Source organism: Pinus tabuliformis, chromosome Q (genome assembly GCF_031772625.1).
Source record: "Pinus tabuliformis cultivar Carrire ecotype Pingquan chromosome Q, CPIR1, whole genome shotgun sequence".
Classification (NCBI taxonomy): domain Eukaryota; kingdom Viridiplantae; phylum Streptophyta; class Pinopsida; order Pinales; family Pinaceae; genus Pinus; species Pinus tabuliformis.
Window position 1 is genome coordinate 465,011,848 of NC_142296.1, and position 24,455 is coordinate 465,036,302.

A 24,455-nucleotide genomic window follows, 5' to 3' on the forward strand; every position below is an offset into this window, starting at 1 on the left:
TGTTGATTTATCACTTCAATAGTAGTGATATATAAACTCTAAATATTAGGTTCCAACCAATCTTTCATTTACATGTTTCCATCTTTGAGATAAAAGTAACACCCACAGAATTTGTTATCTTCATAACAAATGAGCTTCCTGTGATTCAACAAATTTTGAAGTCATCCCCGGAAAGTTCTCTAATCAATACGTATCAACAAATAGAATGTGATAGCCCACAACCACATTATCACAAAATGGAAAATAAACTGTTACTCTATGGTTCTAGCTCCACAAGGAGTAAAGCAGTAAGAATAATACAATTGGTCCACGTTCCATTTTTCATTGCAATGTTCTGTCATAGCACAAGAAATAGATTTACACTAAAGTCTCTGTTATGTATTAAAAAGTAAAATAGGGATAAGTAAATATTCGAGTAAGATAAGATAATTTTTTAATGCCCAAAATAGAACATATCTTGTGAGACAGAAGGGTTAAATCGTATCCTGCTCTCAACCATGACTACTGTGTGGAGGTTGACTTTGTTTCCAACCTATGATAGGAATTTTTCTGCAATTGCTCCTATAAATTTTGTTTTAACTGTTTACAGGAGTCTCATCTTCCAACAGACTGTGACACAGTCAGAAAAGGGATTGCTAGAATTAGTTATGGTGATTCACTCAACTTCTTCTGGATACTTAGTAATTCCAAGCCCTGTCCAAAGCGTAAATGACCAATTGAGAAGAATCTAGGGAGTATGCATATGAAATGTAGGCTCCTGTTGGGGTTTGAATTCTATTGTGTATGCCCTTACGATTGGAATAACAAAGGTTTACTTCTACTATTTGTTTCAACCAGTATGCACCTCAGGCTATGGGCTCAGGAAGAGATAATAGGAATCAATCCCAATTGGCCTCCCACGATGTTATGAAAATGTCTGCTAAAACACCATCAGATAGATTCATATTTTATCTTGAAAGATGAAAGGAAAATGAAAAGCTTCAGGAAAAGGCATTATCTGTTCTACAGCATGTGCAAGAGTGATCCAGGTCCGGGTGTGATGAAGGACCCTTCCAAGACCTTTTATTTTCATGATGTGCTAAATTGCATTTTTAAAAGAAACATAAATGAAATACATGTGCATGTTGTAAAGAAGAGGAACATGACAATCATCAGCAACATAAAAACATAAGCCATTGATAACGGAGTTCATCCAGGAGGGACTACGTCTCCGGGCCCCAGTGTCAAGATGGTGTAGGCCACTACATTAAGTGTTGTCAATGGTGATGATGTACATAGAGGTGATGTCGCTATCCTACAAGGATAATGCCCTCACGCAGGAGTGGCTCCAAGAGATGTTCCGCTATAGGAACTCTCAGTCAAAAGGACTCCTATCACTATGACATAAACTCATGCATGATGAGCATCCCGCCAACATGGCATAAAAGGGATCTCAATGCAAACATGCATGACAACAACATGAGTATCCCATCAACATACAACAAAGGGATCTCAAAACACAACATGACGAATCATGATAACAAGTACATCACGCATATGATTCCGCATCACATCAAGCAGGAATCATGAAAACGAGTAAGAAACAAGATCCCACATCAAGCATCAACAGGGATCTGTGCAGCACAATGCATAGAAAAAGAAGTACATGAACACACTGCATATACCTCACAACCAAGGGCCATCTGAAGAAGCGGATGTCAAACTGCTAAAGCTGCTCGGACCATCGATCTCATGGCATCAATCGCATGGAAATCGTTGCTCGCACATGAATGTTGACACTTGCATTCCACTTAAAAAAGTGGTTGAAGAATAGAACGAGAAAATGAGAAATCTGAATGCACCATCAGATTTGTGGCGTCGAATAGTGCAAAATCGACTGTCAAATTTCGGAATTCTAAGAAGTTGTGAATCTAGGGCTCAAGGAATCTTTTAGATTCCCCCTAGATTCCTCAAAGATTCTGCTACATAGGTAGACTGGAAATCTGAAACTCCAAAGGTGAATCTGACCTCGCCATTGCGATCCCTGTGGAAAACCATGAAAAACGACTATAAACTTGACTATTTTCCGACATGGAGAAAAATTACCTCGGGAAAATTTCAAGGATCATGGTTCCGCTCCTTGTTTCTACAGCAGTCATGGTTCCACGTACATACTGAAAAATGGCCGAAAAATGCAGAACTCTGATGGAGAAACAGACGGCGCCATTGTGTTCGTGGCGTCGAGAAGTGCTGAAACCATATAAAATTTGTCAAATTTTGACAAAGTGAAATTTTGCCCCTCCAACAAAATTCTGCCTCGAATTGTGTGCACTGTCTTTCTCCTTTGGCGAACTGACAAACTGCGTTTAAGTAAAACTTGGCTGGCGGATTTTCCCAAGTGGCGGTTTACTGAATTGGTTTAGGGGTCCGATTAGTATGGAGGAGGTCGGGTGGTCAAACCCTGCCTCCTCCCTTTTACATAACAAAATCCCCTTTTTTATATAAAAATTAGTTGTTGGTTGGGTCGGGCCCGCCTTGGGCGGCCCACCCACCGTACCTCCACTGCTTTATGCATGTGTGTTGGGGCTGGGTCTATGCCCCAAGGGCCGGCCCACCCAATATGTATTTATTTGTTTGATGAGTGGGACGGTTGTGGGGTGGCAGGGTCATGGCCGCCCACCCCCGTTTGTTTGGTTGTAACCGTTTTGTGGGCTGGGGAGGGGTCAAGGCTCATGGCCCGCCCCTCCGTAACAACTATATTGTTATGAATTCGGTTGGGGTGGCAGGGTTGGTGGCCTGCCACCCCTTTTTTATATTTTTTTGTTATTTAAAACAAACCATGCATTTTTAGAAACTCTGTTTTTAAGCCATAGGAGTCTTTTTAACTAGGCCACAATTTCGCCCAGAATCTGGCCGGAGTTGGCCGGAATCCGATGGTCGGGTTCTATCCAAATTGTGGCCTCCTTAAGCCTGTCCAGTGAACAAAAAGTCAACCCAACTTTGACTGCTTCTAACTTCCTCATCCGGATTCAGATTGACGAACCTTTTGCACTGTCGCGATCAGGGCGATGAGATCTATGATCTAGTCCTGGTTCGAGCATAATCCAAACATTTTGATTTTTGAGCTTTCCTGAGTCCTCTTTGTCCTATGTGTGTCTCTGAAGCCACCTAGATCAAAGAGGTAGAGGTTAAACCATTGAATGAGTGTGTGCTGACAGGAATGAGTCGAACTAGCTTGACAAGGTTCAAACATGTGGTACATACATGGTTACAAATCACAGAATGTAGGCGTCAGCTGAAATGGACATATGTGTATGGCTATTATCTTCCCTTGCCCTACAATCTGATGATGGTGTTGATCAGCACCCTAGCCTTTTGTCACAGCAAGGGAATATACCACAGAAACGTCCTGTCTGAATATCTGCTCTTAGCCAAGAATGCAAACCTCCCGGTAGTTGATTTTCAGTTGATTACAATAGAAGAAAACATAGGGAAAGACAGTATATTCCACATTCGGTATGGGGCTCCTCTTTATTCAGCTCCTGGGGTGGGAGATAGATAGAGCCATGATGATGCCAACACAGAATATAAAAAAACAAAAATAAAAAATCTACCTACAATACCCTTAGTACCCTTGCTTTGAGGACAAAGTAATTTGGAAAAGGCAATGTTATGTATTAAAAACTAAGATAGGGATAACTTAATATAATATTAAATATCTAAAATAATAAATAAATAAGTAAAACAAAATTAAAAAATCTACCTACAATACCCTTAGTACTATTGCTTTGATGACAAAGTAATTTGGAAAAGGCAATGTTATATATTAAAAAATAAGATAGGGATAACTTAATATAATATTAAATATCTAGATATAATAAATAAATAAGTAAAACAAAATTCTTCATAAAGAGGCAAAAAGGCACCTCGTAAACCATATTTATAGTAGGGGTCCATTCATTATAAATCATCATATCATTGTTGATTTGGAGTGGCATCGGATGTGCTCTAAGCTTCAAATTTTGCAGGGAGGCTTGGGCAGAAGTATTCCAAAGAACCCAGAAAGCATTTTGGGAAATTCCACACAAAAGTGATTTTATTAAAATAATTAATATTTTTAATGGGGTTCCTAAGTCTAAACTTAGGAAAATTAAAATATTAATGGGTATTAATCTAATCAGGGATGAAACTTCTAGAAAAAACCACGGATCAAGCCAAAACGATTTGAGTCTTTGATTAAGATGTAATCTAGGTCGTTGGTTGTCCACCAGGAAGATATAAGAAGGGCCTTGAGGGTCATTTGGAAAACACAAAGAGAGAATGAGAAAATCGATTTTATGAAGTGAGAAGTTCTCGGGAAGAAAATCAATTGAGGAGATCTTGCAGCAAAGGGGCAGTGAGAATCCAAAAGAAGGAATTTCCGAAGAGTACGATGCTGAGAGAGAACAGAAAGACATCCAGAGGAAGGCTGACGTTGGCCCACGCAGTGCTGACGCAGAGGCAACACAGTGCTTGAGGGGAAGTCAAGTTCCTGCTGAGGGAAGTTGAAATTCAGTTGCCAGAAGCCAGGGTGCGAGTCTGGGAGGCAAAAGGTCGATTTCTTAGCCCACAGAGGATCCAGAGGAGAGGCAACATAATAACCAGGAGGGGTGACGCAGAAACTGCCCAGAGTGACGCAATTCTGCGCAGAGGCCATGCAGAGGGTGACGCAGAGCCAGCAGGATCAATCACTGATTCTCCAGTGACAGGGTGAGATCATTTCACCAGTCTTTTGTTCAATATTCTCTCTGTATCGGATTGCTAGTTGAGCATCCTAGAATTGTACTCAGAATTTCTCCTGCATAATAATAAAACCCTCAAGCTGTTGCACCAGTTTTCCCGCATTGGGTTTTTCCGAGAACGTTTTGTCCAAAAATAATTGTGTCCTATGTGTTGTATTTTTATTTCTTGCTCAATATTTTGTTTCCGCATATATGTAAATTGCGTTAAGGCTGCAGATGTATTTACTTCGATATTTACCGTAGAACACAGTAAATAACTTGCATGAATTAACAATTAGGAGAAGTAACATCAGTTTGCTACAGTAGGGATTCCTCTTCTGGAATTTTCACATGGTATCGAAGCTATAGGTGAAGCAAGAAGAGAAGAGCCAATAGATCAACTTGCATGAATTAACAATTAGGAGAAGTAACATCAGTTTGCTACAGTACGGGTTCCTCTTGTGGAATTTTCACATGGTATCGAAGTTGTAGGTGAAGCAAGAAGAGAAGAGTCGATAGATCAGTGTTGAGTAGGAGAAGGGAGTTCAAAAAAGCTACAGAAGGCAGCAGTTCGAAACCCCCAAAAGGTTGACGTAGTTCCAAGCTGGGAGGGCAGATTTTCGAGGCAGTCTCTCCCGAGTGAGTTGACGGAAAGAAAAGCTTCCAGTTTCAATTTTGTCGTCACAGAGGGAGTAGCGTTGAAGCCTCAGCGCGAGGAGAAGCTGGTGGAACGAAGATTTTTCAGTGGGAAGCTTTGTCGGGCTTAAAGTCGTCAGAAGAAAGAAGAAGAGCATAGTGAGGGAATACTTCCTCAGTGATTTCTTGCCGAGGAAATCAGCATTTCTCAATTGTTGAGCAGCAGAGGAGCAGTAGCTTACCAACTCCATCAGGGAGTGTGTAAGGCAGCCTAGGAGCTACGCAGTAGGGAGAAAGAGGGAGTTGTTCGACAGTTTTCAGAGGATATGGCAACCAATGGCTTGAGGGATCAACACAAGTTGGATGAGGCTTCTAACTATGCCATCTGGAAGGCTAGAATGACTTTCCTTCTAGATGAGCATGGCCTCAAGATGTATGTTGATAATATGGTAGATGTCCCAGCAGATGCAAATCCGTTGAAGAAGTACAGAGCTTAGATGGCTAAGGCAAAGAGAATGATCTTGGATGGAGTCAAGGATCACGTGGTGTGCCACATTGCAAGCAAAGGGACCACTAAGGAGATGTGGGATGCCTTGGCCACATTGTATCAGGGATCTTTCGAGCAGCGGAAGATGTACTTAGAGCAGAAGTTGAGATTTGCTTAGATGCAGAAGGGAGAACGAGTGGATCCGTTCCTCACGAAATTGAAGGAGACCCGTGATGAGCTGTCAACTGCGGGACATGCACCTCAGGACTCGGAGTTAGTGAGATTGGCTCTAAATTTCGTCTCAGATGATTGGCAAATCTTTGTCCAGAGTATCCTAGGTAGAACAGCATTGCCAAATTGGGACGAGATGCAGACAGCTCTGAAATAAGAAGAGCCGAGGAGGGACTTGCTCCAGGTCAAACTTGACGAAAGCAGCAGCAGCAGTGGGTCAAAGCCCAAAGTGGATGAACAAGATAACGCAGCCCTTGCATCAAAGGGACAGCAGGGGCAACAGAAACGAAAGAAGGACGTCTCCAAGGTGAAGTGCTTCAGATGTGGCGAGATGGGCCACTATGCATCCTAGTGTCCTTTGAAGAAAAAGGACAAGGATGAGAACCATGATCCGAAGGTTGTAGCACTAGCCGCAAAGATCGACGAGGAGTTCGCCATGACAGCTGAAATACCTCCAGGAGGGAGGTGGGTTGATATAGAGTTCTAGTCAGGAGGACTGCAGATGGGCAGGATCCTTGAGGAGCCCACCTCTTGGATTGTCACCTTGCTACGGGAGCCCATGATCAGGAGTAGCGGGATGGTGGAGTTTCAGTTGGTGCCATGGAGTGTTGATTCGACAAATGCAGTGGCTAGAAGAGCCAGAGAGTGAGCAGCGCAGAGCAGAGAGGCAGCAGTGCAAGGAGGCACAATGCAAAGCTTCAGCAATGCAGTGGCTTTAGAGGCGGCATGGGACTAGAAGCAGTCAGGATGTCAGCACCGAGGTGTATCCACTAGATACTTGTCCAGTTTTCGGCGTTTTAGTTGTTTCTCTCAGCAACTGAGTTGCAGTACGGATGCAGTGTTAGCAGTGGCAATGCTAGCAGCATAGCAGATGTAGCATTTGAGAGGGAGCTGTAGTGCTGGGTGGCAGGACTAGCACGAATGCAGTAGTGGGAGTTGCGATACAGATGTAGCATTAGCAGTGGCAGTGTCAAAGGCAGCAGTACAGTAGCAGCAGTAGCACAGTTGTTGGTGGACAGTATGTCTAACATCAACAGTGCAGAGGATGGTTTAGATTCTTAGAATCAGAGCAGTATGCAGAAAGGCAGTGTATTGCTAGAGCACATTCCTCGCTAAGAGGGATTGTTGATTTGGGGTAGCATCAGATGTGCTCTAAGCCTCAAATTTTGCAGGGAGGCTTGGGCACAGGTATTCCAAAGAACCCAGAAAGCATTTTGGGAAATTCCACCCAGAATTGATTTTATTAAAATAATTAATATTTTTAATGGGGTTCCTAAGTCTAAACTTAGGAAAATTAAAATATTAATGGGTATTAATCTAATCAAGGGTGAAACTTCTAGAAAAAGCCACGGATCAAGCCAAAACGATCTAAGCCTTTGATTAAGATGTAATCTAGGTCGTTGGTTGTCCAACAGGAAGATATAAGAAGGGGCTTGAGGGTCATTTGGAAAACACACAGAGAGATTGAGAAAATCGATTTTCTGAAGTGAGAAGTTCTCAGGAGGAAAATCGATTGAGGAGATCTTGCAGCAGAGGGGCAGTGAGAATCCAAAAGAAGCAATTTCCACAGAGTAAGAGGCAGAGGGAGAACATAAAGACGTCCAAAGGAAGGCTAACGCTGGCCCACACAGTGCTGACATAGAGGCAGCGCAGTCCTTGAGGGGAAGTCGAGTTCTTGTTGAGGGAAGTCGAAATTCAATTGCCAGAAGCCAGGGTGTGAGTCTGGGAGGCAGGAGGTCGATTTCTCAGCTAGCAGAGAATCCAGAGGAGAGGCAGCGTAATACCTAGGAAGGGTGATGCAGAAACTGCCCAGAGTGACGCAGTTCTGTGTAGAGGGTGACGCAGAGCCAGCAGGATCAATCACTGATTCTCCAGTGACAGGGTGAGATCATTTCACCAGTCTTTTGTTCAGTATTCTCTCTGTATCGGATTGCTAGTTGAGCATCCTTGAATTGTACTCATAATTTCTCCTACATAATAATAAAACCCTCATAGTTGTTGCACCCGTTTTCCCGCATTATGTTTTTCCAAGGAAGTTTTGTCCAAAAATAACTGTCCTATGTGTTGTATTTTTTTTCTTGCTCAGTATTTTGTTTCCGCGTATATGTAAATTAAGTGAAGGTTGGAGATGTATTTACTTCGATATTTACCATAGAACACAGTAAATAATTTGCATGAATTAACAAGTAGGAGAAGTAACATCAGTTTGTTGTAGTAGGGGTTCCTCTTGTGGAATTTTCACAATCATATATATATATATTGCTTCTCAAATTATTGAGGGGCATATTTGCGCTACTCTCTAGTCCACAACTAGTGTTATTTCAAGCCTAAAGCTGGTATTATACACTCAAAGCACATTATATGCATCTTTAACGCTGTCGTAGAATGTATAGAATATACAAGATACTTAAACCTCAATTTCCAACATGAAGGGTGTTCCTCATTTAACATCATACAGTTTGACCTCAAAATCTTCTAATTTAAGTCAAACGCATTATAGAAATGATTTTTTATTTATTGAGATTCAAAAGCATTTCATTTACAGATAACTACTTTATTACAATATCATAGCCATATCATTGTTTGTTACAAGAATTAAGAGGGTAGGGTGGTCCCTTGAAAAGAAGATAAAAAATAATCTCCCATAGAAGTTATCCAATGAGTACCCATTCTGGATACTTTTGAGTAGACCTGCACTCAAAAAAATGAAAATCTATGAACAAAACATTAAGGTACTAGAACCTTTATAGTCATAGATGTAATACCCCACTTTGCCTAACTTGGCTTTGTAGATGACAGGGACGGTTATCCTTGTTCACTTTGATGACCCATAATATTGATAACTTAGAAATTGATGAATTTATGGAGATTGCTTATGTATATAGAGATGTGTATAAGTGCATATGTATGTGCTTTGTATGATTGTTAGTTGATGATGAGATGTTATATTCACAGTTGGGATATCCCATAAGAGTTCATAAAGTGATGTTAATCTGGTTGCTTATAGCATGATGTTATGATGATGATATAATAATAAACAATGATGTTGAGCAAGTGGAAATTGTAGCAATTTTGCCAGTTATGCAGGACTCCTCAATGGAGGTGCTTCATCTTGACCTAGTTTCAAGGTCATGGGACTTGCTAAGCCACTGGAGTTAGAATTTCATTTTTAATGTGGATGAACATGGAAGGTTGCAAAACGTTGATTGACATAGATCTCATGGGATGATATTTGGCTTAATACTATGTCTGCATATATGCATATTTGTGTTATAACTTATGATTGAACTCATCTTTATGTTGAATGCAACCAGTTATTTGCAAGATTAGACAGTCATTTTTGTTTGTCTAGTAGAAGTCCAAGCCGTGACATTGACAAAAAGAACCATGGAGCAAAAATTATGTTGCTCTTTGCCATCTAGAAGAAGTCTAGGTTGGAATCTGAAAATAAGGACCATCAAATGTAACTTGTGAAATTAAGGATTATGATTTGGATGTTGTTATACATTTGTGCAGCGATACTTGAGGTGTTTGTATGATCCATACATTGGAGGAGACAAGGTAAAGCCTCAGAAGCTCGCCAACATATGGGTGTCAAACACAACCAGGAGGCTTTGCTTTGTTCAATGGGGATGAATAGAGGTGCTTCAACTTGCCTATTCAATCCTGAGAAAGATATGTGAAAAATTGGAACCCGATTCCTATTGCAACAACTGGAAATTATCCTCCTAATTGTTAATTAAATTTAACAATTTATTTATTGTTTCCTACAAGAAATACTGAATAACTCACACCGCAACCTATACAAATAAAACTGTGGAATAATAAACACTGGAAGAAATGCTAGCACACACACATAAAATGACACAATTATTTTTGGACCAATGTCACTGGAAAAACCCAACTTCGGAAAACCAGTGCAGTAGCTGAGGGTTCTATTATTATGCAGCAGTGAAATAATCTGAGTGCAACTAGATTCCGAAATTGGGAATCCTATAGAGAAATACTGGCAACAAAATCTAGTGAGGAGAAATTACTCACTCCACAGGCAAATTCCAGCACTGACCTCAGCTCAAATTGAGTCATCCAAACTGCCTCTGCACAGTCACTGTGTCACACTAGCGCAGTTGTTGCCGCTCTCAGCTTGGAACAGCTTCTCCTCAAGCTGTCTGACCAGCCACTGTTTGGAAAACGTCTCTCCTGGCCTTTGGAACCTTTTCGTAGCTTCTGGCACTGAAATTTTGCTTCTCCCCAGCAACTCAACTTTGCCTCTAGAGGCTACTGCGTTGCTTTGCGTCAACCTCTCTGTGGCTTCTCTGCCTCTCTACAAATGCACTCACCTGATCAGGATTGGGGTAGAAGAATTCTGTAGGTAACTATTATAACCTGGCATATACAGTACCCTGTTTGAAAGGAGTGGTGTTGGTACTTTCTTCTTTATTTTCAGCATTAATAAGCCATATCCTTGCCAGGTGATTGACAAAATGTCTTAAAGAAATTATAGTCCCTGATGTTCATTTTAGTTAAGTAGAGGTCTAGGCATGACCCTTAGATCTGAGCATGATAGACCCTCAGTTTTCACCCATGGGCTTGTATAGGCTGCAAGCAACCAATACTTGCAAATCTAGAAATCACAAGCAGATCTTATAGGTGAATGTTTGATTTGGTAAAAATGCAGTGTTCCACGGGGATGTGTCCCCTGGGGTGGGCTGTGCGTGTGAAAATTTCTGAATGTAACAACCCAGAAATCCTACTATAGTAAACTGATTTGCATTGCCTACTTGTGTTCTTCATTTTAACAAGTTATTTTCAAAATTATTCAGAAAATATTAATGCAAATACACTGCAGCCTACACCAATACACAGATCAAGTACTGAAAAATAAATGAGACAATCACACAAAGAACACACTTATTTTTGGACTAAACGTTCCCGAAAAAACCCATTGCGGGAAAACCGATGCAGCAAATATGAGGGTTTTATTATTAAGCAGATTTCTGAATACAACTAGGGTGCCAAATCTGACTCACCCAACAGAGAATAAACTCGGCAAAAGTACTTCTATCCGGAGACAGATATTTTGGCGAATCCAGCAACTGGATGAACAAACCCCACAAGTGATTGTGTTGTCCCCAGTGATGTGTAGTGATGGCTGCTCCAAGCTCTGTGCTAGAACTGCGCCACCTCCTCTAAGAGCTGTGTCACCCTCCCAGTTAGCATTCCCAGCTCAGAAATCGATATGCTGAACTGTTGCCTGATTTGTTGAACAGAAACCCCAGCGCTACCTCTAAGTGACTGTGTCAGCTCCTCTAGCCTCTCTGTCACCCTTCTGGCGTTGCACTGTCTCTCCCTGGTGTTGTGTTGCCTCTCTGTTATGTATTCTCGGCCTTGGACTGAAGTCCCTCTGCTGAACTGCCCCTCTCTGCACTAGAAGCTCACTCTGAAATTCTCAGCAAACCATGCCCCAGAATTTCAACTTAGCTCAAGTGCTTCTCTCTCAATGTGTGTTTTCCAACTGACCCCAAGCCTTCCTTTATACTTTTCCTATTGAGAAATCAACGGCCGAGATCTAATCTCTAATCAACGGCTAAGATTAAATTAGACTTGATCCTCGTCTCTTAGAAGCTTCTCACCCATATTTTCATTAATACCCATTAATATTTTTATTTTCCTAAGTTTAGACTTAGGAACCCCATTAAAAATATTAATTATTTTAATAAAATACAATCCGGGTGGAATTTCACCAAACGATTTTTGGGTCTTGGATATCTCATGTGTTCTAGCCCCTCCACAAAATTTTAGAGCTAGAGCACATCCAATGCTACCCAAAAAATCAACACTCCCTCTTAGCAAGGAATGTGCTCTAGCAATACTTCGCAGTAGAAGTATCACACTGATCCACGACATCGGTCCTCTGTGTTGTTGATGCTCAGCCTGCTGCCCTTCATCCACTGCGTTGCTGGTATTGCTGCCCATGACACTGCCACTGTCACTGTTGCATCTGCACTGCAACTCTCTCTCAATATGTTGCATTATGCTACCCATAGCACTGCCACTGCTAACTATTGCACTGCAACTCATTTGCTAAGAAGTAAGCAACTGAAAAGCCACCCAAAAGCTGACATGTTGATCAGTCTGGATGCCCTTAGACGTTGAAGCTACGTCTGCAACTAATCTGTGTGGACCCTCGGATGCTACTGCATTGTTGTTGTATCTGCTTTGTGCCTTCACCCCTGATTACAAAGGAGTGACAATTGTGTTTTTCCATTTCATGGGTCATGCACTAGACCAGGACTAACAACCGTAAGTCAAGATGAAGGCCATGAATGGAAATGTAGACACAAGAGAGACACAACATTCTTGTCTTCACTTAGGGAAAAAAGAATGGGAGGATTGGGTAATCATCTGGCATTCGATACTCTTTGAAGATGTGTAGGGCATCCAAGACAAGAGTAGGCAAGAGGACCGATATTCTTTGAGGGTTGGGAACCCAAGACAAGAATATCCTAGAAGGTCATACTCAGTGAACACCCGAGTGGGTATATACCTCGAGAGACAATGACTAAGGTGTCTATAAGTCATTGGTCTCGCCAACATTGTGCTCTGATCTTTTGAGAGATAGCGTTGTCAGTCAAGGCCTTGTTGTGGAACCAATGTTGGTTACTATGATGCTATAACAGATGGATTGCAAATCCGGTTTCTCTTATGTGAATTCTTCAAGATTGAAACATAGCCAAACACCTTGTAATGTTGTATGAATACCTCCCTAGTTAAGAGAGAGTGTTGAAGGAAGTGTAACTAGGTTCGATCTTCATAAATATAAGTTTGACTTTTGTATTTACTCAAGAAAAGAGAAATTATTTTTATGATATTTGTCAATAAGTTTCTTGCTCATTGAATTAGGTCAAGCACATGTTTAAGTGCTTCTAGGAAGTCAAAGAGTCAATGTATTTATGTAAGACCATTTGAGGGCATGTTACACAATGTATAAAATAGTATAAAGGTCAAAGGAAGACCTCCAAGCAAAGTCCAAGTCCTCTCCATGCAACGATGTCATCCAAATGAAGCAAAACGAAGAAAATAGTGAAGATATGGTCAAGTCGGCTTGAAGATAGAATGTCGGCCTAGAGGAGGGACAGTCCTCTATATATAGAGGTTGTCCACTCCCTCATAAAGCATACAACACAAGCTCTAAAATCAGCAAAGGTGGAAGTCGAGAAAGTGAAGGGAAAAGGTAAGTCTAAGGGTCTCCAAGAAAAGCGAAGAAAGGAGGAAGAAGACCAAAGTGTAGGGGACTATTTTTAGGGCTAGAAACAGTCACATGTGCAAAGAGAAGGAGGACAGATTGCGGATATAATAGAAGTAGCATTTCAGTGCAAGATTCGTTGGTGTTTGAGCTAGATATTAGACCTACAAGGCCTCCCAAGTCAAGCGAATAAGTCTCTCTCTCTAGCGAAGGTGAAAGGACCCTAATTCACTAAGGGTGCCCTCCACATGTGGGAAAACTAGGGCAGTAGAACAGCAGTACAATCATACATCCATATCTCAAGAAGGATCTTGTTTGGTCAACAATAGAAGAAGTCTACTTGAGCAAAGGATAGAAGAGGAACATCTCATCTAGAAGGCCCACTCAAGGAAGGTCTATCTCTAGACAAGAAACAAGGAAGGAGGACGAAGTGTTGGGGAGCAAAGTGCCGAAAGGTGGAAGTCGATGTGCTGAGGAACCAAGTGCAGAAGAGAGGAAGCAATTGACTTGTGCTTGGAGGACATCCTAGTCAAGGGTCTAGGGTTTGGCAGTGATCAATAAGAAGCTTCAATAAGAGAAACTTACCAAAGGGTTTTCCTCTCTAAGAGAGAGGTTTTGGCCCTGGCAGAGAGCCAACATCTGTGTTCTTGTCTTTATGTTTTTGGTAGCAGTTTGATGAAACACACACACTAATAATAAGAAGAAGATCAAGCTAAGATAATTGTAAAAGTGCTTCACAAATTGTTATCAAGTCAAAGAAGAATCACACTACACCTACTTGCCCTAGATTCTTCAACATAATTTGCCTTGCAGGATATCTTGTTGAATCCATTGGATCTATTTGCATTGTTGATGTTTATATGCTCATAGATATTTGTACTTGCTAATCAATTTCATTGCTTTTCAAGTTATATTTCAAGTTATCTGAATGGTGAATGCCTAATTGGTTTACTAACTATCTCTTAGAACTTGTTAGATTTTTACAAATCTTCCTAGCAAAACCATCAAGGAAGCTACTCATTAGAGACAATAACAAAAAATGCATCAAAGTGGACCATACTTAATTGTTAAGGGCACAATAATACTTCAAACAGGGATCACCTTCAAATATGTAACTAGACCAAATCCAGTAAAAGTGTTCCCTACCTTTTTAGAGGTGGTTAGGTAATCAACCCTATTAAGTGCTTCAAGCCCCTAAGGGGAGGTGATATTTACAAGGTCAACCCTGTAAATTCACAGGGTTAGTGACAATAGGTGGCAATAGAGGGGAATGATTTCATTGCCAAGGGACCAGCTGATGGAGATGCACATCCTAAGTGTATAGATGTAATGGAGGGAGTAATTGTGGAGGCCTGAGTTACCTCTTTCCTTAGCCTTCTTTTTCCACCCCTCTGGTGCACCTCTTACTTCTTTTTGATGATGCTTTTATATGGTGCATAGCTCAAGGATCCAAGCTTACTTTTTCTGATATAGAGATTATTTTACCCATTAATATGAGTCAATTTCTTGCTCATCAGGGTTGGGACATACAAGAGTTCCTTATTATGAGATGGAGCATCTAGTGCTTAGGAACCTGGTGATGGCTAATGACGGGGGCAGAGCTCATGCTAAGCTTTTTCCCACACACTAATTATGTTCCAGCCATCTTTTTCATTTTGACTTTTCCTTTTCTTTTGTTGTGGCCATCTTATGCTTTTATCATTCTTGTAGCTACATCAACCTCCAGGGCCAAGTTTTCCAGCCCTACTCAAGGATGTGGATGTGTGAATACAAAATCCCAATGAACCAATGGCAGTTATCCTGAATGATGGATATGGTATCAAGGGAACAATGAAAGGTATTATGGAATGGTTATAGAAACACTAATTCAATTCAAGTTTCACTAGTAGTGCCCCTCCTATAACCTGAAGGCCTTAGAGGACGTCCCACTAGACTAAAGCTAAAGACTAAGCCCCCTGCTAAGGTCAAAGAACAAGCTTACAATCAAGATCGATCAATCATCCAGATCACCCATTTCTCCATGTTAAAATTACCAGAACATTAAGTAAAAGCACTTGATTGCAAAATGGTTAAAGTACCTACCGAGTGGTATCCCACCTTCCCAATGAACCAATGGCAATTATCCTGAATGATGGATATGATATCAAGGGAACAATGAAAGGTATTATGGAATGGTTATAGAAACACTAATTCAATTCAAGTTTCACAAGTAGTGCCCCTCCTATAACCTTAAGGCCTTAAAGGACGTCCCACTAGACTAAAGCTAAAGACTAAGCCCCCTGCTAAGGTCAAAGAACAAGCTTACAATCAAGATCGATCAATCATCCAGAACACCCCTTTCTCCATGTTAAAATTACCAGAACATTAAGTAAAAGCACTTGATTGCAAAATGGTTAAAGTACCTACCAAGTGGTATCCCACCTTCCTTCAAGAGGAATGTCGGATGATGAGAGGTGAATGACCCATGCAAAGGGTAGAAGAATTTGGCATATCATCATCACTAAGCAACATGTAGGGCTGCTGGATAACCAAGATAGGAGAAATTTTTCCTCATATAGGGTTACCCATTTTAGTGGGTAACAGTGCACAACTCGTAATTTTTTTATGTTTAATCAGTGAATAAATATGCATGTAAGAAACATTGTATAATTCTCATGAGCACTTAGAATGTGGAGGCTAGTAATGCTAGTTATTCTTGTTATAATAGGAATATGTTGACATATCATCCTGGTTTGGCACCTTTGAATTGAAATAGATCCTGGCCTATAACTTTAGTTATATGCTAATGATGAAAGAATATAAAACTTGCTAAGGGTTGTATATCAATGTTTACTATGAAAAAAATCATTATGATGCCTTGTCCTTCTTGTGAAAACAATTAATTTCCTTGAGCTCAACTCATCAATAGAGGGGTTAGTTGCTTGTATTTCAAGGTTATTGGTATGCTAGTTAAATTGAAGACTAGTTGTAGAATTGCCACTTACCACGTGAATTAATTGTTGATTTTGGGTAGCATAGAATGTGCTCTAGCTCCGAAATTTTGTGGAGGGGCTAGAATACATAAGATCTCCAACACCCAGAAATCGTTTGGAGAAATTCCACCCAGATTGTGAGTTATTAAAATAATTAATATTTTTAATGGGGTTCCTAAGTCTAAACTTAGGAAAATAAAAATATTAATGGGTATTAATAAATTTATGGGTGAGAAGCTTCTAAAAGATGAGGATCAAGTCTGCTTTAATCTTAGTTGTTGATTAAGGACTTAATCTCGATCGTTGATTCATCAACAGGTAAAGTATAAGAGAAGACTTGAGAGTCATTTGGAGATATACCGGGAAAATACTCAGTAACCCGAGGGAAATCGATTCTCAAGGAGAAGGAGTTCGATTTCAGAGGGAGAGTTGCAGGGTGAAAGAAGAGGAGCGCATCAGCATCATTCACAAACTGGGGAGGAGGTGACGCAGAGCATCAGAGGGACATCGCAGAGGTAAGATCAGAAAGACAACGCAGCAAAGGACGTAGTCCTCACGCAGAAGTGACGCAGAGGTGACGCAGTGAAGCTTGAAGGGTCTCCGGGGTGTCAGAATTTCTCCAGAACAAAGGGAAAAATTGTCTTAGGTGTTTCTCTCAAAGGTGTCTCTATATTCTGTAAAATCATTCCTTGTAAAGAGATTGTGCTGAAGAATAATATATAAACCCTCATCTACTGCACCGGTTTTCCCACATTGGGTTTTTCTAAGGACAATTGTCCAAAAATAACTGTGTTGACGTGATTGATTCTTGTAGCTTGTATATCACTGTTATTTTCTCTATGCTATTATGTGACAACTGCAATAAAATTGATTTTGATGTTTACTAAAGGGTTTGTAAATAACTTATCGAAGTAGGGGAAATAAATCAGTTGTTGCAGTAGAATTTCGTGTTAGAAATTTTCACATGGTATCGAAGACAAGTTCGAGCAACAGGATTAGAAAATCTGCAATGAGTCGGGAGCATGATGTTGGGGCAGCAGCTCAAAAGGACTCACGCAGTTCTCATGGGAAAGAGGAAAGCACAAAGAATATGGATCACGACTATTCTATGTTAGCTTCCAGACTGGAAGAAGAATTCGCTTGCTTAGCAAGTTCTGCTTCATCTGAGGTTTGGTATATTGACAGTGGAGCCTTTGCGCACATGACAGTTATACGAGAACGTTTTTCGAGCTATCCAGAAGAACAGATGAACTTCCAAATCACCATGGGAAATAAGTCAAAATGTACCCCCGTAGGGAGAGGTACTATAGTCTTTCAAACAGAAGCAGGGGATCGGCTTCAAGCGACCAATGTGCTGCATGTGCCAGGATTGGGGATGAACTTACTCTCTGTATCTCAGTTACAAATTAAGAGCTATGATGTTTTCTTCATTGGGAAGACAGTGTATGTCAAACATCCGAGTTGGAAAAAGAAGGCCCAAATTAGAGTCAGAAGTAATAGGTTGAATAAGTTACAGCTAGAATCCCCAATGGCACTGGTAGGCAACAGTGGGGAAAAAGATCTGAATGAACTATAGCACAGGAAGATGGGACACTTGCACCATGGGGCTCTAAGAATTCTCGGAAGAACTGTCACAGGAGTTCAAGAGTTGAGTACCAAACGAGACGATGTATGCAGAGGGTGCGCACTAAGCAAGTATGCCAAAGCAGCTTATTCCAGAAGTAACAGTAGGGCTAAGAGTGTTCTGGGATTGATACACTCAGATATCTGTGGACCCATGTCCACAAAAGCTCTTAGTGGTGCCGAATACTTCGTCACCTTCATTGATGACCATTCCAAGAAGACTTGGATTTACTTTCTGAAAACCAAGGATGAGGTTTTTGATTGATTCAAAGAGTTCAAGGCTCTGGTTGACAATCTGACAGGAAAGAAGATAAAAGTGTTGCACTTAGACAATGGTGGAGAATAGATTGATAAGGGCTTCACTAATTTCTGTGCAAGGGAAGGCATCAGAAGAGAATGGACAGCTCCTTATAATCTGGAGCAAAATGGAGTAGCAGAGAAGAAGAACGGGACTATTGTTGAAGCTGCAAGGGCGATGTTGTAAGATCAGGATATGCCCAAATTCCTATGGGCAGAAGCATGCAGCATAGCAGTGTATGTCCAGAACAGGACTCCTCACAGGGCATTAGGTAAGATTACTCCAGAGAGTGTCTTCACCGGTAAGAAGCCTTAGATGAGTCATTTCAGAATATTTAGGAGTTTTGGCATACTGCCATATACTCGAAGAAAAGAGGAAGAAATTGGACGAGAAAGGATATCTTATGGGATATAGGGAGAATGCTAAGGCATATAGAGTCTATCTTCCGGAAATAGGAAGATCGTAGTTCGACGGAATGTAAAGTTCATGGAGGACAGAGCTTTCAGGAAACCCCGAGAAATGCCTTCCAAGGAGCAATCTAAGGATGATCCATTCGTCCAGCCACTTCGACCAGCAAAAACCAGCACCAGTGTTTCTCCTAAAGACAAAATTCCAGAGGTATCACAACAGGTGGAGTCTCAAGAAGAGGAGGAGCAAATAGATGTACCCACTACCAGTGGAAGAACGAGCCAGGAACTTCGACAGATACTACGAGATGCAGAGGATTTCGTTGGAGCTCCTAGGAACGAGAAAAGGGAGCGTAGACAGCCAGATAGGTACCAAGCCTTGGTGGCTCAGGTTGGAGAACCCTCTAGTTTTCAAGAGGTCATTCAGCATCAAGTATGGGTAGATGTTATGGTGGAGGAATACAGTTCCATAATGGTCAATGATGTCTGGGAAGTGGTACCTAGGCCTCAGGACAGGTCAGTTGTAGGTTCAAGATGGATCTACAAGGTCAAATATGTTGCAGATGGCAGTGTGGAAAAATACAAAGCCAGGTTCGTGGCTAAGGGGTATGCTCAAAAGGAAGGGATAGACTACGAAGAAACCTTTGCCCCAGTAGCCAGGTATACTTCTATTAGATCCGTGATATCCCTTGCAGCACAGATGGGGTGGGAGATTCACCAAATGGATGTCAAGAATGTGTTCTCTAACGGGGTGATAGAAGAAGTATACATTGAACAACCAGGGGGGTTTGAGACACATGAGAAGAAATCTCATGTAGGCCGGTTGAAGAAAGCCTTGTATGGACTTAAATAGGCGCCTAGAGCATGGTACGATCGAATTGATGGTTACTTGCAAAAGCTGGGAGTCGTCAAGAGTGACACAGATCCCAACCTCTACTATCTGATTGTAGAGAATGAGCCTCTAATTTTGGTGTTATATGTGGGTGATCTTTTTCTAATAGGTTCATCCAGGCTCATCAAAGATTGCAAGGAAAACCTAGCTACAAAATTTGACATGAAGGATTTGGGGCGGATGCATTATTTTCTGGGGTTGGAAGTTTGGCAGCAGAAGGATGGAATTTTCCTTGGACAAGGGAGATATCCTACAAAAATTCTGAAAAAGGTTCAGAATGCACAGGACTGTAGACCTATTGCTACTCCAATGATTACCAACTGAAAGAAAATTGATGCATCTAAAGATAAAGTCGATCCCACCTTGTACAGGCAGCTCATAGGGTCCCTCATGTATCTAGTCAATACCAGGCCAGACATTTGTTACACTGTCAACACCCTCAGTCAGTTCATGGTGGAACCAAAGAGGGTGCATTGGGCGGCAGCCAAGCATGTTCTCAGACATAAACAAGGAACAATCGAGCATGGACTAATGTACACTCGAGGCAATGACATCAGGCTGAGTGGGTTCACTAACACAGATTGGGCAGGAAGTTCAGTAGATCGGAAAAGTACCACTGGGTACTGTTTCAACATTGGATCAGGAATGACCTCCTAGTGTAGTAGGAAAGAGAAATATGTAGCTTTGAGCTCAACTGAAGCTGAATATATGGTAGCTAGCACAACATCGTGTGAAGCCATATGGCTTAGAAAGTTGCTTGTGAATCTATTCAAGAGAAGGATGGAAGCGACCAATATATTGTGTGATAATCAGAGTTGCATCAAGCTCTCTAAGAATCCAGTTTTTCATGATCGGTCAAAGCAAATTGACATCAGGTGTCACTTTATCAGAGACTACGTCCAATGAGGGGCAACACAGTTACGATACACCCCGATAGGAGAATAGGTGGCAGATATTCTCACCAAAGATCTAGGAAGAACAAAGTTTGTTTATTTTAGGGAGAAGATGGGGATGATTGAGAAACCGTTTCAGTAGCAGAAGCGAATAGTATAGGAAGTTGCAGTGCAGCAATTAGCAGTGGCAGTGCTATGGGCAACATGATGCAGCATATTCAGAGGGAGCTGCAGTACAAATGTAACAGTGACAATGGAAGTGTCATGGGCAACAGTACAGATTGCAGCAACGTAGCAGATGAGGGGTAGCAGGCCGAGCATCAACAGCGCAGAGGGCCAATGCCATGGATCAATGTGATACTTCTGCTGAGAATTATTGCTAGAGCACATTCCTCGCTAAGAGGGAGTGTTGATTTTGGGTAGCATCGGATGTGCTCTAGCTCCGAAATTTTGTGGAGGGGCTAGAATACATAAGATCTCCAAGACCCAGAAATCGTTTGGAGAAATTCCACACGGATTGTGAGTTATTAAAATAATTAATATTTTTAATGGGGTTCCTAAGTCTAAACTTAGGAAAATAAAAATATTAATGGGTATTAATAAAAATATGGGTGAAGAGCTCCAAAGAGATGAGGATTAAGTCTATTTTAATCTTAGTCGTTGATTAAGGACTTAATCTCGATCGTTGATCGTTGATTCATCAACAGGAAAATTATAAGAGAAGACTTGAGAGTCATTTGGAGATACATCGAGCAAATACTCAGTAACTAGAGGGAAATCGATTCTCAAGGAGAAGGAGTTTGATTTCAGAGGGAGAGTTGCAGGGTGAAGGAAGAGGAGGGCATCAGCATAAGTCAGAGACTAAGGAGGAGGTAATGCAAAGCATCAGAGGAACAACGCAAAGGGAATATCAAAGAGACATCGTAGCAAGGGACGTAGTCCTCACGCAGGCCTCACACAGAAGTGACGCAAAGGTGACGCAGTGAAGGTTGAAGGATCTTCGGGGTATCAAAATTTCTCCAAAACAAAGGGAAAAATTGTCTCGGGTGTTTCTCTCAAAGGTGTCTATATTCTGTAAAATCATTCTTTGTAAAGAGATTGTGCTGAAGAATAATATATAAAGTTTAAACCCTCATCTGCTGCACCGATTTTCCTGCATTGGGTTTTTCCGAGGACAACTATCCAAAAATAACTGTGTTGATGTGATTGATTCTTGTGCTTGTATATCACTGTTATTTTCTCTATGTTATTATGTGACAACTACAATAGAATTTATTTTGATGTTTACTGAAGGGTTTGTAAATAACTTATTTAAGTAGGAGAAATAAATCAGTTACTGCAGTAGAATTTTCTATTAGAAATTTTCACATTAACCTCTATCAAAGAAGCAATGAAATATGTTTGTGTTGCTGCCCTCATAAGTTAGTTTTCAGCTATGTTGGCTAATGTACTAGGTTTAAATCCTTGAGTGTTCATCAAATGCTTGAGAAACAAAATAGTTGCATAGACAAACACCTACAAGAGAACCTCATGGGAAATGAGTGGGTGTGAGAGGATATATTAATATATCGACTAATGCTATACATATAGTACAATTAGAGTTGGTAATGTAAATGTTGATATCATTGGGAATAAGTATGATCTTGAAATCAATTATGGGCATTGGATGTTGACATATTGTAAATTTCTTATCGCAGTTTTGTTCTAAAATCAAATTCTCCTCTCTTTGGGTAAGTCTCATAGGTCTGTTGGTTTTAGTCTGTGTTGCATGGGTACCCGCACCCGGGGGTGGGGTTCTCGAACCCGTCCCGGGTTCCCGCACCCAAGTACCAAATTCGGGTACGGGTTCTTCCCAGACGAACCCAGAAGAACCGGGTTCTTCCATGAAGAACCGGGTTCTTCAAAAAAAAAATTTGGGTTCTTTTCCTTTAACGGGTTCTTGGGTTCTTGGGTTCTTCGGGTGCTTGGGTTCTTGGGTTCTTCGAGTTCTTCGGGTTGGGTTCTTTGGGTTCTTCATAAAAAAAACTACATTAAAAATTTAATTTTCAAATAATTTTTTTTATTGAAATTTAAAAAATAACTTATAACAAAGGTAAAACTTATAACAAAACCTAAAAAACCCTAAATCAATTCTTGTAAATCAATTTGGAATGAAACATTCTTCCACGGTCCTTACCATCAAAACCTGTGTTGCACAGGTACCCGCACCCGGTTTTTTAAGTTTTTTACAAGTCTTGTTTTTTAAGAATTCTTGTAAATCAATTTGGAATGAAACATTCATTCCCAAGCCAAATAACCATCAAATTATAAACTGTAAATGCACACATACAGGTTCAAACATTTTCGGTCAAATAGAAAGTAGGATTGAGACCAGCCATAAGCTGTAATCAGCTGACGTTGTTAAATGGCGAAGGGCTATTTTGGACAATGGCTAAATTAAGTATCAAAATCTGCCAATTTCTCACAGCATTCTGATAACATCATGTTAAGATTAAAACTAGGAAAATATGCCTAAATCATATATGGTCTCTACAGAGTTGTACACCAAGTAATCTCTAAAAACTGCGAAGATGTTTTATGTTTAGATAATTAATATTCAGGCAGAGCTCGCACTCAAAGACAAACTATCCCTCAAGCCATCAAATGGCTGCTGTGCATTTTATTGGGAAACAAAGACTGACAAGCGTGTTTTGTGGAAGGGTAAGGCTGCCACTGTTTTTGGGATTGCTTTACCACAGAGCACACCATGCATGGGGCAGGTGGATGATTAGACATCAAGAAAATTCTAGACCACTATCAGGTTGAGAAGAATCTCCTATGAAAAAATTGTGTTTTTATATGGGAGAGACTAAACATTCAAAGCAAAGTTACAAGCTCAAGCTCCAGCCAGAATGAGCAATTTCAATAAGGAGAGAAGTTGTCTTGAAATTAGAGCAGGAGGCAGAAATGCTAACACTCCTTGGCTGTGTAGGAGGAAGAGTCTATATGACCACAGCCTAATTCATTGATAGGCATCCTTGCAAATGAACCTAAGCTGCATAGTTATTTTAAAGCCTGTGTGTGACAAAATCTGTCCCAAGTTTCACCAAAATCGCTGAGTCTAGCATTTATCCTAGTATGTATTTTGAATTTTCAGTTTTAGTAGTAGCCTTGAGCTCTCTCACATAGCTGTCACAGTGTCATGGTTACATAATACACGGAAAAGATTCAAAAGAACAGTTTTTTGGTGATAAATTTTGAAATTTCAATGTCAATGTTGAATGTTCAATGATGTGCATGTTTAAATGATTATCATTAAAGTTTTCTTGTTTAAAGTTGAAAAAATATACAAATTCAAATTTCATATATATTATTAATTATAAATTTATAGTTTATAAAATATAATTATTAAAATTTAATATTATTATATTACCCGACGAACCCACGCACCCTGTTTCCAAAAATGCCGTCCCCGTCCCCGTCCCCGCACCCACGTTTCTTGGCAACATAGGTTTTAGTTGACTTAGTGCTAAGGAGCACTACATGTGGTATCAAAACAAGCTACAACACTATGGCCTGTTACCATTCAAGTTCACAGTGAAGGTGCCAAAGTCCTAGGTCACTAGATTTGAGCCCAAGGGTAACTTGGAATTATCATCCACCACACCTCAGTGATATATTCCCACACTTAATGCTTGACTTATTTCCAACAAAGGGGGAACTTCACTAAGAAATTGAGTCTCAAGCACAGATGAATAATCAAAAGGGTGTGGAGACTTAGACCGATCTGGTCTGTTTGATTGCTGAAGTTCTATTTTCCAGAATTCCCTCTGATTAGAATGTAAGTGATAAAGTAGAAGAGAATTATGCTACATGCACAACCAAAGTTTCCCTCTATATAAAGTAGGTGATACAATGAAACTACAATACAAAAAAACAGAAGAGTCAATATCATAAAGTTATGCATCATTATACAGCTAATATCCAATAGCCTTCGGTGCATGAGAGGCATTGGAATCTCCTGTTGATTTTTGGGTAGCATCGGATGTGCT

General features: G+C 40.6%; 1 protein-coding gene across 2 annotated transcripts in view; it reads right to left on the bottom strand.

Annotated features, from left to right (window-relative positions):
• Positions 1–24,455, bottom strand: part of LOC149220199 (serine/threonine-protein kinase STY46-like) — a 432,848-nt gene that overhangs the window by 179,369 nt on the left and 229,024 nt on the right. The gene's annotated exons all lie outside the window — the stretch shown is intronic.